The sequence below is a fragment of the Perca fluviatilis genome, chromosome 1 (assembly GCF_010015445.1).
Source record: "Perca fluviatilis chromosome 1, GENO_Pfluv_1.0, whole genome shotgun sequence".
In the NCBI taxonomy this organism is placed as follows: Eukaryota; Metazoa; Chordata; class Actinopteri; order Perciformes; family Percidae; genus Perca; species Perca fluviatilis.
Window position 1 is genome coordinate 30,522,831 of NC_053112.1, and position 16,304 is coordinate 30,539,134.

Sequence of the window (16,304 nt, forward strand, 5' to 3'; positions counted from 1 at the left end):
AAGTTCCAGTTTTATTATAAATATACGTATGAGCAAGGTTCATTCCTATTACGTGTTTGAGTCTGATAAAAGCTAGAGGGAAATACATAGCTTGTCAGGAGCATATTCCGATATGCGACTACTGTGTGTGCCTGTATGTGTGTGTGTTGTGTGCGCCTGTGTGCTCGCTGAAGACACTTCTGACATTCAGCCAGATTAAAACCCAAATCATGACTCTGGTTGCTGTTTCCACAGCACCATAAATAAAGCATTTAGGTCAGAGGAAATCATTAAGTGTTAATAATATTGTGCCAGTGCTCTCTTTGTGGATATGGATGTATAAAGTGAACTGGACTGTTTGGGTGGTTGACTAGATGTGAAACCGCATGAGTGTCCTTGAGACCAGTTAGTTCTTTAGTGTGTGTGTGTGTGTGTGTGTGTGTGTGTGTGTGTGTGTGTGTCTGGGCAAAAGCGTGCGTAAGTATGCACGTCTCCACCAGCTCTGGCAGGAACTTGGGAAACCACTGGGAGCTCCTCCAATAGTACCTAGTGTGGACTCATTTGTTGACTCAGTGATGGTTAGAGGGGCAAGTGTTGCCATCTCAACACCAGCACAGCCGAGTATGAGAGAGAGAGAGACACACCACACACACACACACACACACACACACACACACACACACACACACACACACACACACACACACACTGAGAAAACGACATCAAGTAGTGCTTTTAAGAGGCTACAGTGTATAGCCGGAGTGCAGTTCGCCTCCCCTTCATGATAATCCACAGTAGTTTCATACAATTTGAATGACAAACTACATTGGCGGCCAAAGGGCTAAAGGGGCACATTTGGTTTGGAGAGGAGAGAGACTGAGACCACTGCTACTGCAGCTCAGGTGCTGCGAAACTCTGGATGAAACCACATGCCTATTCTCCGATTCTGGGACTTTATTTTCCCTTACCTAAAATGGTCTGGGGGTGCAAAAGAAGCACCGATTCACAAATAGCTGGCTGTGTTATTTTTAATTTATTGGACAAAGCCTCAGCTGTGGAAGTCATCAGAGAGATTCTGATTCAAGCGTACTCTAATGCCGCCCGGACTTTGTATTAATAATTAAAACTCAACAGAACAATCAGATCACCAAACCAAACAACACTTAGGCCTCAGTAACAGTCAGCTGTCTGAGTCTCTCTCTTTCTTTTCAGTGGATGTCTACAGTGAGCAGGATGCCTAGAGGCGCAGCACTGAAAATGTAAAGGTTCAAGAGTATTAAGTATTATAAAATCCGAACAAAATGAGGTGGTGTTATTGCGTGGAATACTTATCTTCATTAACATTTTAGTAATTTCCAATTGGGTATTGCAAGCGATACACATTTGTGCATGTCTAGTAGTTACTGATGTTAATTTTAACCTCTCACATTTGTTTTGACTTATCATGCAGTAATGGGGACCACTGGGGAGCCTATTGTTTAACAGGAAGGGCAGATATAATTTCAGCGCACTGTGTTAAAACACAGGGAGTTGCATCTGGTGAATGGTCAATATCCTCAATCGATGCTGTTCAAATTTGGGATGCCATAGGGCCTGACAGCAATGAATTGTATTATTTTGGGCAGAGTGAAGAATGGATCGAGTGGGATTGTTATGTTGTGGGAATTTAAGCCCAATATTTATTTTCTCTACATACACATTTTAGAGTTTGGGGTACACGGCAGACAAATACTACAGGCACTTAAAACTTTAGCTCCTAAATTCTATAACAACTCCACATATGATTTAGAAACATACAATGCATTAAGGATTTTCTTTTGCTTTTATCACTGCATTGTATGGCAAAACTGCAGCACATGTTTAATAAGGCATTGTGATTAGATAATGATGAGCTACTTAATTTTTTCTCCATCTTCATGAAAAAGTGAAGCTCCTTAAAAAGGAAAATAAGACTGAAGCATTCCAATGTGCACTAAATTGGGAAAGAAGACAATTAGGCTGACTTGTGGCTGTCAGTCAACCCACTGTTGCAAGGTGTTCTATGAGGTGAAATCAAGCAGGCGAACTAGGGGAGAGGTGGTGTAGTGAGATGGAGAGGCCAGGCAGCCAGGGGGCTGCACTAGAGTAGCCGAGTGCTGGGGAGGGAAACACCATTGTACTGTTCGTTTGGAGACATTCTGTCAAAGCCGGTCCAGGCTGACACTCCGGATCACAGTTTGATAGACGGAAGAGTAGCTCTCACTGACTAGGTCCTATTAAGGTGGATGTTTTCAAAGTTTGGGCCTGGCGCTAGGGAAAAAATAGGAAGGACACAGAGGGGAAGTGGAGCCTGAGCGGAGCTGACATGCTTCAAGACCCTCTTCCCCAAACGCGCAGTTGGGGGTCAAATCGCTTTCCTTCCTTTGCCCAGTCTGGCTTGGTGTCCAACTTACTGAATGTCTAATAGAGAGAGAGAGAGAGAGAGAGAGAGAGAGAGAGAGAGCTGAAGATAGCCACACAATGCTTCACAAAAACACAGACACACACACAAATGCACGCACGCACACACACACACACACACAAACACACACACACACACAATCACATTGGAAATACACACTGATATCATTCACATACACACACCAAACTACAAAACATTCATGGACGCATGTTAACACATGCTCGCAAGCGTTCATGCAAGCATAGATGCTCACAGATGTGCATATCTGCATATGTAGTTTTGTATTCTATAGTGAGAAGACTGAGTTGTGTCCAGTAGGATTAGTGTACGTAGGTTTTCGTGCAAGACCGTTTGTACCCCACTGCATCCCCCCTCTCCTGGATCAATGCTCTCCCGCTGTCACAGTGCAGTGAACAAGCAGAGGCAGCCAAGAGAGGCCTGCTAGACCTACAGAGGCACACAAGCATTGAGAGGTAGTAGAGGGGGGTGGATGGTGGGGGCAACACTTGAATGTGTGTGTATGCGCACTGCTAGTCGTCAGAGAGGGGCGAAAGCAGACACACTGCACCTTGACCACCTATTATGAAGCTCTTTGCCGCGATGTCAAGTGAAAGCAAGTTAATTGGGTGAAGCTGTAGAGCATGTTAGGGCGGTGGTTGAGGGCTTGCCGGCTTGACAGTTGAGTGTCAGCGGGACCCAGTCAAGTGTGGCTGAGAGACAGAGCCCTGTCACCGGGCCTAAAGCAGGGCCGCTGGGGCTGTTAGGGAGAGAGACTGACCCCTCCCTACACACACGCCACACACACACACACACACACACACACACACACACACACACATGCGCGCACGCACAGGCGCAGCCACACACTCCACACAGTGACACGTACACTCAATTACACATCACATCACAAATTGCAGTAATAATAACTCTAAATATAATAACTAATACCTGATAATTAACTGACTGTATCAGGTATTACTCACCTGATAGAGTCAGGTGTGTAATAAATAAATAATATTTTTTTTTGTTAAGTTTAAAAACAACTCTTTGAAAGACGTTTGCCTTGTACTGTTCATCGTGCATGTGAAATACAAAATACATACGTCAGCATGTTTTTTGTTAAGTTGTTTAAAATCCCATTTACACGATTATTATAAAATAACAATAATCATATAAAAATAAATATTTTAATACCTCCAATAAAAATATTTTGGAGTTTTAAAAGAAAGTTCTGTATACCATTTGACATTCTTTATATTTCAGATGATTACGCCACGCAAATTGCAATTTTATGCAGCTAACTGATCAGTTTATATCATTGTCATAGTGGTTTTATGTTACAACATAACTGTCAAACACAAACTGTAATTCCAAAAACCTAAATGAATACTAATATCATGGACTGTATTGAACATTATCCACGTTTTCATTGGTTTCATTTCCTCTTTTTCCTAAATGTACTCACTAATTTAAAGGCAATGAGTTGGGGACCTGACAAGTTATTGACAAACCTAAGCAGAACTTAACGAAAGAGGCCCCAAATATTCACCATTAAGCGATTCCCCAGGGAGGGTTCTAGAGCAGCTTTGCAGATAGTGTCGGAGGGTTGTGGGATGGCCATTTATCTTCCTAAAGCTCACATTCAATCTCCATCATACTGTCAGATGGAAATGAAACCCTCTCTTTTGTATCATTCACACCCCCAGAAGTGCTACTTAGTGCCCCTTTCTCAGTATGACAAAAAGACCCTAATTAGAGAAGATTGAATGATAGATGAGAGGAAGATGGCCGTGGCCCAGAGATCACTGTGTTTTACACCATGTTATGTCTATGGCTATAATATTTGTGCTGAGCAGTGTGGGAATCAAGCATGGCAGCAGATCCCCTGCTATGGGTGTCTCAACATACTCAACGATCCATAATGTAGGCCTTATGAAACTGATGGGCCAGAACACAGTCTCTATTCTGAAAGGCACAAAGCATTTGACAAGGTTGTTAGGACTTTGTCTGGCCACAGTCACCGATTAGGCTAATTCTGTGGATTTGTTTGTATCAAGCAGTGCAGAAACATTAAGAGCTCTGCCTCCAAATTTAAATCGACATGCTTTGTGTCGGAGTGTTCCTGAATTTTCAATTGATTCAAAATGTAATATTTTTTTTTTAAATCAAAATTTAGGTAATTGACTTTAGGAGAAGGATGTTTGGGATATAACTTATCGAATTTAACCCTGCAGCCAGACACAAGCCCTTTAACACTGAATGAACCACCACTTGCCTTAGGCAGCTCTGGAATAATTATGTTAATTTGATTATCAAACTGCAGTACAATATTTACGAAGTAACACAGCTCACTGAGCTAGTTGCTAAATTTGAAAGGTAATCCTAAAAATATTCTTTGAAACAAAATAGTTGGATAAGCTTCATTGGAGAAATCCTCTAATTGGTCTTTAGCACTTTCTGAGTGTTTCATATAAACCGCTCGGTTATCCTTACAGTCTTAACCTCACGAGTATCACCTAAAACCTGAGCATCAGCTTAATGCAATCAGATACACTTTTAAAATCTAATTCCTTAAACATTTCTACCATTGTCTAAATGTTCACCCCCTGTCTAATTCTACTTCATGACTCCCTGCACCTCTACTAACAGCTTTGTAAACTGCTTAAAGGACCATTATGTCTCCTTACTTCCTCTGTCATAATGGGTTAAATGTGCTAGAAGCAGTCAAGTCCAGCCGTTAAGTTAGAAGGCCATAAGCGGTCAAGAACCTCTGTGATCTATTCATCTTTTATAATCCAGATATTAATAGAAAAAATCATTTCAGTATGCAGAATATCTATTTATACTGTGCATTGAATATTTTAGTCCCCACCAAACAGTATTCACAGTAGATAATTATGTTGGATGAGGCATTGACATTGCATGATAAAGCTCAATATTAGTGATAATTATCACATTAAACTAGATATTTTATAGGGTTATTCTAACTTCAACAGTTGGCCTTGTTGCTCAGTTACTTATTTGATTTCATTGTGTTGCTACTAATGACATACTGGATCACTCCTTGTCTTTGGGTGATTTAACAAATTGTGGCATCATAAAAATCAATCTGCTCTAAATGTAGTAAAACCGAAGCTATCACTGAAACTCAAGGTTGCACATAATGTGATTAACCGATATATGCTGTATAACAAACAATTAAAAAGTATGGTGCCCAACATTTATTTTAATATATTAATGTTGTTCTTACAGGACAATCCATAGCTAGATTACTGTGCCATGGTATTTCACTAATTACAAAACAATTTAAACATGTCAATGAATTTTATTATACAGAAGCTGTGATGTCACAAGAGACCACTTTTCTCTTTTTCCCAATCTATTGTAATTAAAAAAAAAAAGAAGATAAGTTTGGGGTCTAATTTTTAAAAGTTCCTAACAACGAAAAAAAAGGGTGAGAAAATCAATAAGCCATTTTAGTCTCTATCTATCAAAGCGGATTCCTTCTTGTCTGTTTTAAAGTGGGGATGTGGCACTTTAATAGGATAGCGCGAGGCTGTTTGAAATGTATGCCAATGATTCCTGTCATTTCATGGCAGCCCGGCCATGGTTCACTGAGCGCCCACTTCTCCCCTGTCAGCTCGACTGAAGACAAGCATTTAGTTGCAAACTTTGAGCAGGTTGCGCAAACCAGAAATGATGTGACTGCTACTTCCAATCCCCATCCTTCTCTTTCATGCTGTAATGCCACTGGCGGTCAAAGAAAGGGGAGAGGCGTGTGCTCTCCCTCATTTAACTGAAGAACATGCTGATTTAGTAAAAACCTTAAAGGTGAATAGACTAGAGGGGGTCCAAGTGACAAGAAAAGAGAGGATGCGTAGGAGAGGAGAGGGTGAAAGTACGAGAGGTAAAAGGAGGCAGAAGCTTAGTGCAGAGGAAGTCAAAGGTTATCAGTTGACCTTTTGTGCCATGTCTAGTTCCCAGGACACATGCTTTGTTGAGTTTGTTGTCATCATATTAATTAAAACAAACACTTAATTTAGGCTTGTTTACTCTTTCATCTCATGCTGTTATACCCAGAGAACACAGGACTACAGATTTCTTATGCATGGCCAGCATCGTTTTCCAGATATTGTTATAATGTCCCAGCCACACTTAAAAAAAAAATACTGTGTCTTAACACTGGGCCAGTAAGTCAGTATCAAGTAGCCCTGCTGGCTAGCTGACAGTTTGGTTGCGTCGAGGCCACGGCCTCAGCCCTGTATTTTCTGCCTTGTAGCACACCAAAGTAAAATCGCTTGTCAAGCCGAGGTGTCTGTGAGCTGACAAGATGCCCCAGTGACATTTCAGCTCGAAAGAGCAAGTGTCTTGCAACCGAGTGGTCAAATATCAGAGAATAGGTCAAGCAGGGCGGAGCTGAGTGCTATCCGGAAGGCCAGTCTCTACCAAACGCCAAACGCCCCCTTGACTTTGACAAGTGGGACTGCTGGGGGGTCAGTGAGCGCAGCGAAGGGGCGGCTGTGCGACGGAACAAAGTGATGTTCTGTTGGGCATGGCCAGACAGTGTGCACCTTATTGGCTTCAAAAGGGAAAAGACATTGACATTGATTAATCTTCTTAACCCTCTTGAACATGAAGAGGGTGTTGGGGAGCTTAGAGTGGTGGGGGTTTGGCAGCCCCATAAGATGGGCCACTCCAGTGGTTTGTACGGAGCATGGCCCCCTGAAATGTACTCTGACATTCATTAGAATATCTTTGACACCTATCATGGGGGAGCCGGCAAGGCTAGAGGAGGAGAGCACGGTCTCCAGTGATCTCAGTCACCCCCAAAACCTTTTACATTCTTACATATGAGTGAAATCACTCTGAGCTAAACTATGGAAGTTAATCAAAAGAGGACATGCAGCCACATGTTGGTATAGCACACGCATTTTGGTTTATTTAACTGGGACATTTATTGGAACGCAAACTTCCAAGGAGTCTGGTGAATGTGACGGGTGACGGGTAAATTTCATCCAGTCTTTGGGACAGTCTCCAATTGGACTTTTCAATCCATGCACACTGATGCATCGAGTTGTGAATGAAGCAAAGAAGCACCTGAACATAGTGCATGTATTTGCATATACAGTAAGGTGTCAATTCCAACGGCCAGTTATAAATACATAAAAGCCTCTACCTTTAGCTTATGCCTTTGTGTTTTTCTGCTGTTTTTCTGTTTTTGTTGAATTTTAATGGGAACAGAAAAGAGAGGAGGAGAGAGAGAGATAGAGAAAGAGAGAGCATGTGTCAAAGTCTTGACAGCCATCAAGGCAATACGGTGGTGCTGACATAAATATTTAACACTGAGGGGCAACCTACAGCATGTCATGTCACGGCCGTGATTAGGGTGAATGGTGACCCCCTCTCATATAACATGGTTTCATGTTGGAGAGTGGCGGGAGGGCATGTGTCAGCGCTTCATAGGCTCCCTATCAGAGGGCGGACGATGCTCCCTTTAACCCTCATTTCCATAAAGCCATTCCTTTGGAACCATGTTCCCCATAGGTCTCGACTCCCTACCTTCTTATTCTTCATCTCCAGGTGGCGCAGAATACTATCAGAACTAGCTGCCTCTGAGACTACAAGATCAGGCCGGTTGGAAGTGTGTTTATGTGTATGTATGCGTGTCTATTTGACATCAGCCCTCTTAAGGGCCTGATAGTGTAGGTCCATGGAGAAGAGCTGTTTATCATGCAGCCAACATCATTTGGTTGTTTCTAATCGATTGGTTCAAAAATGTTTTTCCAATGTTATGTCATTGTTTGCAGGCCGTCAAGGGTGAGCCCCCTGTGAATAATTCCAACCTTAATTGGAAAGAAATCCATACGTGGAACTTCACTTGCACACAGGATCACAGTACCTTGAAGAAACAATTACAAAGCATAGAGAGGTAATCAATGGCTAAGCCTCGGCATTAAATGTCACCAGATGAAACTGATATGGCCCTGTAGTATTAGCATTTATTAAAAGAAATGTTGTCAAAGTATAAAGGAAATAAAGTACAAATAAATATCACACAAAAGGCAATGAGGAGTGGCATATTGTATATTAGCTATGTGTGTATATATATATATATATATATATATATATATATGTGTGTGTGTGTGTGTGTACATTAAACCTTACTTGTAGTGTGCAGAACCTCTGTTAATGAATCATCAATTCACTTGAGCAGCTGGTGTCTTATAGCACTTTTTTTCTTTTTTGTCTTCTAATCATCCATTTTAAACATTGGTATGATAATGAACCGTCTGACTTAATAATTCAATAATAATCTCTAAACACACCTTAAACTTGATAGATATATGAGGAGAAGTAGAGCGAGTGAGAGTAATGCACTTGCTTTTTTCTGAATCCTTTCAATGCAACAGGCCACAGCTGCATAATGTTAGAATTTATTCAAGGTTTATTGGGGTCAGGCCTCCCTACTGTAAGTCAACACGTTCATCACACTAATACGTTAACCTCCACTATTGATTTGTTGAACTGGTTGCCCCAGAAGAAAATGGATAATGCTAAAAAAATACAGAAAATAAAAAAAATGTTTTAGTTACTAATTATGAAAGGATCTGAGAACCATCAGATTAAAGGATGAGGCAACTTTTGTTGCTCAAATAAAGAAAGTTTCTTTCTCAGTCTACCTTCATCATCATACTGAGGCATATTCTTCCATAGAAACGGTGCCTGTGTTAAAGGAACACACCGACTAATTGGGACTTCAGCTTATTCACCGTATCCTCCAGAGTTAGATAAGTCCATTCATACCCTTCTTAGGGGTGGGATCGGGAGGAATTTTTCTGTCAGAGCCCGGCCTGCGTCCGACAGAACCGTGACCAAACACCGTCATGGCCCGGCCCGACACCGTTAAAATCTAATTTTTTTCTCATACTAATGACACATGTAGGCTACGTTTGTTTGTGTGGAAAGCCCGCTTTTATTAAGCAACTGTAAGGCACTCAGAAATGTCAACAGATGAGCGCATCAGCACAATGAGCGCGCACATGGGGCAACAAGCGCATGTTAACACAGGCGCACACAAGAGGCCCAATCATATAATTGAAATAAAATTAACATATGCCTAGACAGCTATGTGGAAATACTTCCACCCAGTAGACTTTCCTTCATTTTCGGTGGTTTTAAAATCTCCTGAGGCCAACTTCTTTTTAACATCTTCCATCGTTGCGCTCTGAGCGCTCAATGCGCTGCGGCATGCAGTCTGCTTGATATGCACGTGTTTGGTTATCAATTAAAGCTATAAACACATTTCCGCAATTCTGCACACAGAAAGACGGATGTTAGGTTAATTTTAAATTTATTTTAATCACAAAAACGAAACTTTGCATCAAGTGAAACAGGCCCATTACATAATAAGCTTTAGGCTACCGCGCTGATGTGACCGTCCAAGCCCAGCCCGAACCCGTCCATCATTTCTAAATATTTGTCCGAACCCGGCCCAGCCCGTCGGGTACCGTTGGGACCCGTCGGGCTCGGGTCGGGTATCCCAGCCTTAACCCTTCTCATCTCCGTGCGTGTCGTAACTCTGATTGGCGCACCCACAGCTAGCCTTGCTTAGCACAGATCCTGGAGGTAACCGGCTCCAACTAGCCTACTGCTCCTAATAAGTGACAAAATCACACCAACATGTTCCTGTGTTGTGATTTGTATAGTCACAGCGTGTACAAATAACAAGGTCACATGATAACGCAGCCATCTTCTAACATATTGTCTACATATTGGATTCTCAGAAAGGCGAAGCACTGCTACTTGGGCGGGGTGATTAGCGCAACACCTGAAAAGCACCGTTGCTCCTCACCACGGTGCTTCTCGTGTAATGCGAGCAAATCACTCCGCCCAAGTAGCAGAAGTAGCAGTGCTTCGCCTTTCTGAGAATATAGTTCCCAGTTTGTATATGGTTACAAGATGGCTGTGTCTCATGTGACCTTGTTATTTGTACACGCTGTGACTATACAAATCACAACACAGGAACATGTTGGTGTGATTTTGTCACTTATTGGGAGCAGTAGGCTAGTTGGAGCCGGTTACCTCCAGGATCTGTGCTAAACTAGGCTAGCGGTGGGTGCACCAGACAGAGTTACGCACGGAGATGAGAAGGGTATGTATGGACTTGTCTAACTCTGGGGGATACGGTGAATAAGCTAAAGTCCCAATAAGTCGGCGTGTTCCTTTACAGAGAATACAAAACTGCCAACAAAAAAAAAGTTACCTCTAACTAGGCAAAAGCCTTGTGATTTGATGACAATAAAACATGTTTGTCTCAGCCACAAAAGTAGGAGAGAAGCACTTGACACATAATAATAATTTACCTTCAGCACTTGGGAGTTTACTCCTTTTCCAGTAGGCTGAGCTGATAGCTCTTCCGGTAGATGACATATTACACCAGTCTTGTGGTCATGCCCAGGCTCCATCTCTCCAGTTCTTTGTTCAGTCACAAATCATTCTGTGGGCTCCCTTAAGTGCATCCGTGTTTGTTAAGTGCCCAGACCATAGACCGTGGTGTTAATCCAATTTGCCCTTAACATTTTTTCGAGCAGTTGCCATGTGGTTGGGTGGTTAAAGGAGGATAGTGACACACCTGGGAGAAAATGAAATAACTCTCCCAAGGTACAGGGAAGGGATGAACTTGAAACAAACAACACGAGAGGGGATGAAGATGGGCTGTGAGTGCTGTTACTTGTCCCTGTAGTCATTTACACTCACATACACCCACATATACACGCACGCACACACACACACACACACACACACACACACACACACACATGCACATCGTCACATATAGTGAGAGACAAAAGTCTCTGATTAAATTTTAATAGGAAGCCTTTTTAGGCCAGCCCTATTGTCTTTCCCATTAAAGTCTCGGGGATACTGGTATCTCTCTAGTGAGCGGTGACAATAGAAGGCCCTCATATACTTTCCTCCCCTCCTCTCTGGCAGGGAGACGGAAGTGGGATGTTATTATTATTTCATGCCTCAGAAGAGTCCAGCGCTCACTTTAGGGCTTGGTCACAGCAGTGGAGCATCCTGCTCGGGGAATGCTCTGAGAGGTGCTCTGAGTGCACATACAATTGTTCACTTCAGGTTGTGTGCCATTTTCTTACATGCCCCCTGAGCGGAAAAGAAGCGTTGTTATTTCAGCCTTGTTTCGCATGGTAAGACAAGAACAGCGTTTAGTGCTCCCGAGGAGGTTAAAGGTGACAGCCAGGCAGAGTAATGGACAAGCAGACTGTAAAAGCACCACCCACAATAAGTAAAACAAAATGAAAGTCTAAATTACAGCAGTGATATGTAAGAGGGTGCAAGGGACTTCACAGAAACAGGTGAAGCAGTGTTCCTTAGGATTCCTTGGTCCCGCTACACATAACGACCTCCAGTTTCTGATAGGTGAATAAATCTAATCACTAGCCAATCGTGTTTTGTCCGAGGTTCACGCAGCCACTAACAAAATAGACTCAAAGCAAGATACTGTCAGTAAAGGTCTGAGTAATACATTAATGACTGGAAATGATGACAATAGAAGCCATGAAGGAAGACTCCTATGCAAATAACAAAAAGGTACTTATTTACTTATTATCTGCAGGTAATTCAAGCTTGTCCTGTCCTCAGCACATCCTTCTGATCTGGTCAAGAGTAAGCATTACTACTTTGTCATCAAAGAGGCCCTGCATTGTCCATGTTATCACTTTTTCATGGGGAGGTTGGCACAATTCAGAGAATCCTGCAGGCTCAATCTCTCCCAAGTATATGTCAGTAGGATGCCAGTATTGGATGCTGCAGACCAATGTACCCAAATATGGGTCTTATCTTAAATTTCAATGGAGTCCTGTCTTTGTCCAGAGGGCCTTTAGCTTCCAGAAGGCTGCCCAGACTAGAGCAGTCCATCTGTTAAAGTCGAACTGTCGAACCCATGGTTGAAACCAGTTTGCAGTAGTCAGTGACCGGTTTCCTTTAGTAAGAAACCAGTTTCTCAGACGTTCTGTGTTGCGATCTCTACAGTCCTACGGTGCATTAAATGTTTTCATCGAAGCCTTACATACAACCATTGTGTCAGTAAAAGTTTGCAATGTGTCTTAATTTTGTTCCTCAAAGGACTTGGCTACTGCAACAAATACTTTTATTTTTATTTTTAAATGTAGGTATTAGACAAATATAGCATCAACTAATTCTGAATTAGGAAAAGGGACACCTGTTTTCATTCAGAACGTCCTTAATTCCTCTTGGAATTACATCTGATTACTTGGGACGCTATGGGTATTCTGTTCATTAGACCACCCTTATTTTATTTTTTTTCTAAAGATTATTTTTTGGGCATTTTTAGGCCTTTATTGACAGGACAGCTGAAGAAATGAAAGGGAAGAAAGAGGGGGAATGACATGCAGCAAAGGGCCGCAGGTCGGAGTCGAACCCGGGCAAAGTAAACAGAAGAGTAAACCTCTATATATGGGCGCCCGCTCTACCAACTGAGCTATCCGGGCGCCCCTTAGACCACCCTTATAATTGTATTCCTGAAATATGTGGACGCTATGAAAGAAAAAGGCATCGTAATGTGTAACTGATGGTGTAAAATTTTATTTTTTAGAGTGACTGTACGACAGAGCAACTATTAGGGGTAATGGCTTCTAGTAGATGGCAGTTGATATCATTATAGCTCCACTGTCATGTTAAAGTTTGCAGACATGCAGACTTTGGCTTTCTTCAAATGTACATTCATCCAGATGTAGAAAGATGACTCGTTAGACCAGATTCCCAGGCTTTATTCACCCTGTCTTTTAAATCAGCACAGCTAAAAGAAATAGTGCTTTGGGAATGTTGAACACACTAAAAAAAATCAGTCTATCAGGAGGGAAACCGCAGCTACGGCGTTTATATTCACAGAGAAAGTGACAGAATGGCAGCGTTCAGACTCTCAGCCACAGACTGCTCTGATTCTCATCAGTAAGGCATTTAAAGTATTCATTTGAAGTACTCTCGTTTTATAATATAGATACAGTAGAAAGGATGATCTCTCTCATGTTTAATTGCAGAGAGTCAATATACATCATTGCCTGAAATCAGATGTACCCAACCATCAGTGTGAATGTAGAATTCTAAATTTATGTATGTATTCCTCTCTTACAACCTTTCAGCAGCCGTTGTTTAGGGAGTTGGAATTGTTAGGTGTGAATTCTGAAGACATCTGAGGGTATAATTAATGAAAAATAGACTAGCTGTGACCTTTGAGCCAAGTGATTGACACCGATAGACAGTTACAATCTTTTAACCTTCAGAAATGTCAAGATAAACCTAAACTCTGTGGCTGGGCCCGCTGACACCTGTCCTCCCTCCTTTCCCAGGCTGCATGCCACAGTATGAGTCTCCTTATGTTTACTATCACCATATTGATTTGTTTGCGAAGAGGCTGTGGTACCCATTAAATATTCACCGCTTGTTTTTTCCCTTTCACCATCACTTTATTCTTAAAAGCAATTTGTCTCCATGACTCTTTATAAGTCATGTTCTGCTTACAAGTTGTAGAAACATGAAGGCAAATCCTTTCCACCATTAATTTTTAAATCTCTATTCTTTTGAATCTCTAAATCCCTTTATCTCCTTTGGCAGTTAGCTCATTTTGTCTGGAGCAGTGCTTCAAATAATAATGTGAAAAGAGCCCCCTCACACTTACAGTTCTGATAACTATTGCTGTCTGTGCTGTTACTCTGTACTCTGAGGTAGTTCATAGGAGGGACTATCCCGTCCACCCTTGTAATTGATTCATAGGATCACGCTATGATTTTTCCACAGTGAAAATATCAAAGCCTGAAGATATCACAGCCAGAGTCAACTTCATCCACACTTCTATCAACCAACTCAAAGTTTCCTCATATTTATTTCAGAGGGCGGCAAAACTTTTCTCTTTTTCTGCTTGTTGTTTGTTGTTTTGTTTCAGCAGAACATTGTTTAAAACAGTGGAAAAGTAGCTGAGGCAGATTAAAGTGCTCTTTTTTTTTTTTTGACTTTTTTTTTCTTTCTCATTCTTAATTCCGATGTTCCCAGGAGAGCAGAGACTGAAGTCTTTTGCTGCCGTCAGAGTGATTAGGTGTGGCTGCGGAGGCCAGCTTCCTACCCCCATCTTCCGAAGGTCCTAATTTTATGTGAGTAGCTGAAAGGATGTGTTTGCGTTTATTTGCGCCTTTTTATGTCGAAAAACTTCAAAGGCGCCCCTCTCCTCTTCACCTATCATCAGTGACAGATAGCGCACCCTGGGAGAGAGAGGGAATCACTATCTTTCCTTATTCATTTGCTCTCCAGCTGAAGATGAAATACACCACACATACACTTCACCCCCTTCCCCAAAAAATAAAGGAGTATGGAAGTGATATTAGGAGAGCTGTAGGTGAGAAGCGTCCGTTAATATGTTAATGTAATCCTCCTGTTAGGTGTCTCCAATCCCCTGAAGATGGGCAGTAATCAGTTTGTTCCTGTCTGCTGGCTTTCTGGGAGGGAAAGGCGGCACTAATCAGAAGTGGCGTAGCACTCGCAGATGCCAGGCAAAGGGGAGGGGAGCAAGATGACACCTCACGGATTTATTACCTCCCCATCTCCATCCTGAGCTGGGCGAATCCTGCATAAAATGGGCAAAATAAATTAAGCTAACCTCCGTGTTAACCAAACATGGCAAAAACAAGCCTGGAAATCCTGAATCATGAGAGACCTCTTGAGTTTTGCCTTTGTACTGAAACTGTTTGTATTTGCATGTATGAATTAATATCCTCAATTCATTGTTACCATTTCTTTTATCATTTAGATTTTCTCTACTGTGCCTCCAAGATCAAAATGTGATTCATTTTAAGTTAATGGTACAGTAAATTACACTCGAACTATGTGCTTAATATATCGGCTGCAATTAATGACTATTTTTCATCCTTGATTAATCCGCAGATAAAAAAAAAAGAAGCTGTATCCATACTAACATACTGACCTAATAATACTATTATACTGTTAATACACAGCTTAAAGTTACATGGCAAGAATACAATTGTATATAAAACTAGATTGGGATTCTGAAAAAGGCTAAACATTTTAAAAATTTTCATTAAAAAAAAAAATTCCTTCTTTTGTTCTATGGTTTATGTTTAGTTTGCATTATCTAAAATGGTATAACCCCACTTTGTAGTCTGGTTGTTAGGCCATGCCCTAATAAGTTTTGCAATTGAGCATCACATTAAGGCTTTGACCTTTCGATGTAACTAAACTGGCCTTTTCACCCACAGACATTCACCTTTGGCCTCTGTCATTCTCAATACTCCGTGCACAGGTTATGAGTTTAGTATTGATTATATCTCGTCTTAAAGATGTTCAGGTATTGAGCCCTTTTCAGTTTGTGGTGGATTGAATGGGAGACTACATATTCAATGAATTATCTGTGGAATATGTTTTCGACCTGGCAAGTGTTTCATAATACAGGTGCATTAGGTCCATGATAGATTCAAATGTGTGACTTGAGACTTATCTATTTATCAACCTTCAGCCATTCATTTTACTTAACAGTCGACAGATATAGAGCTAATGATACTGTTTTTTTTTTTTTTATCGAAAACAATGTGAAACTTCATGAATTGAAAGTTACTTTTTTTCCCTGAAGTGGTGGTTGTTTCTTTCTTTATCTGTCCATCTCTTGGTCAATGTGTCGGTCTCACTTTTTCTATTTCTGCGGTTAGGCAGTGAGCAGTTGAGTCGTGTGTGTGTGTGTGTGTGTGTGTGTGTGTGTGTGTGTGTGTGTGTGTGTGTGTGTGTGTGTGTCTGTGTGTCTGTGTCTGTGTCTGTGTCTGTGCGTGTACACACAGTGCGT

At 41.6% G+C, this 16,304-nt stretch overlaps 1 long non-coding RNA gene across 2 annotated transcripts in view; it reads left to right on the forward strand.

Moving 5' to 3' along the window:
• Positions 1-16,005, forward strand: part of LOC120560124 — a 43,404-nt gene extending 27,399 nt beyond the window's left edge. For both annotated transcript variants that reach the window (XR_005639431.1, XR_005639430.1), the window contains 2 exons: positions 14,510-14,607; positions 14,893-16,005. This is a non-coding gene — a long non-coding RNA (uncharacterized LOC120560124). The remainder of the gene's footprint in view (positions 1-14,509; positions 14,608-14,892) is intronic.
• The last annotated feature ends 299 nt before the right edge of the window (positions 16,006-16,304 follow it).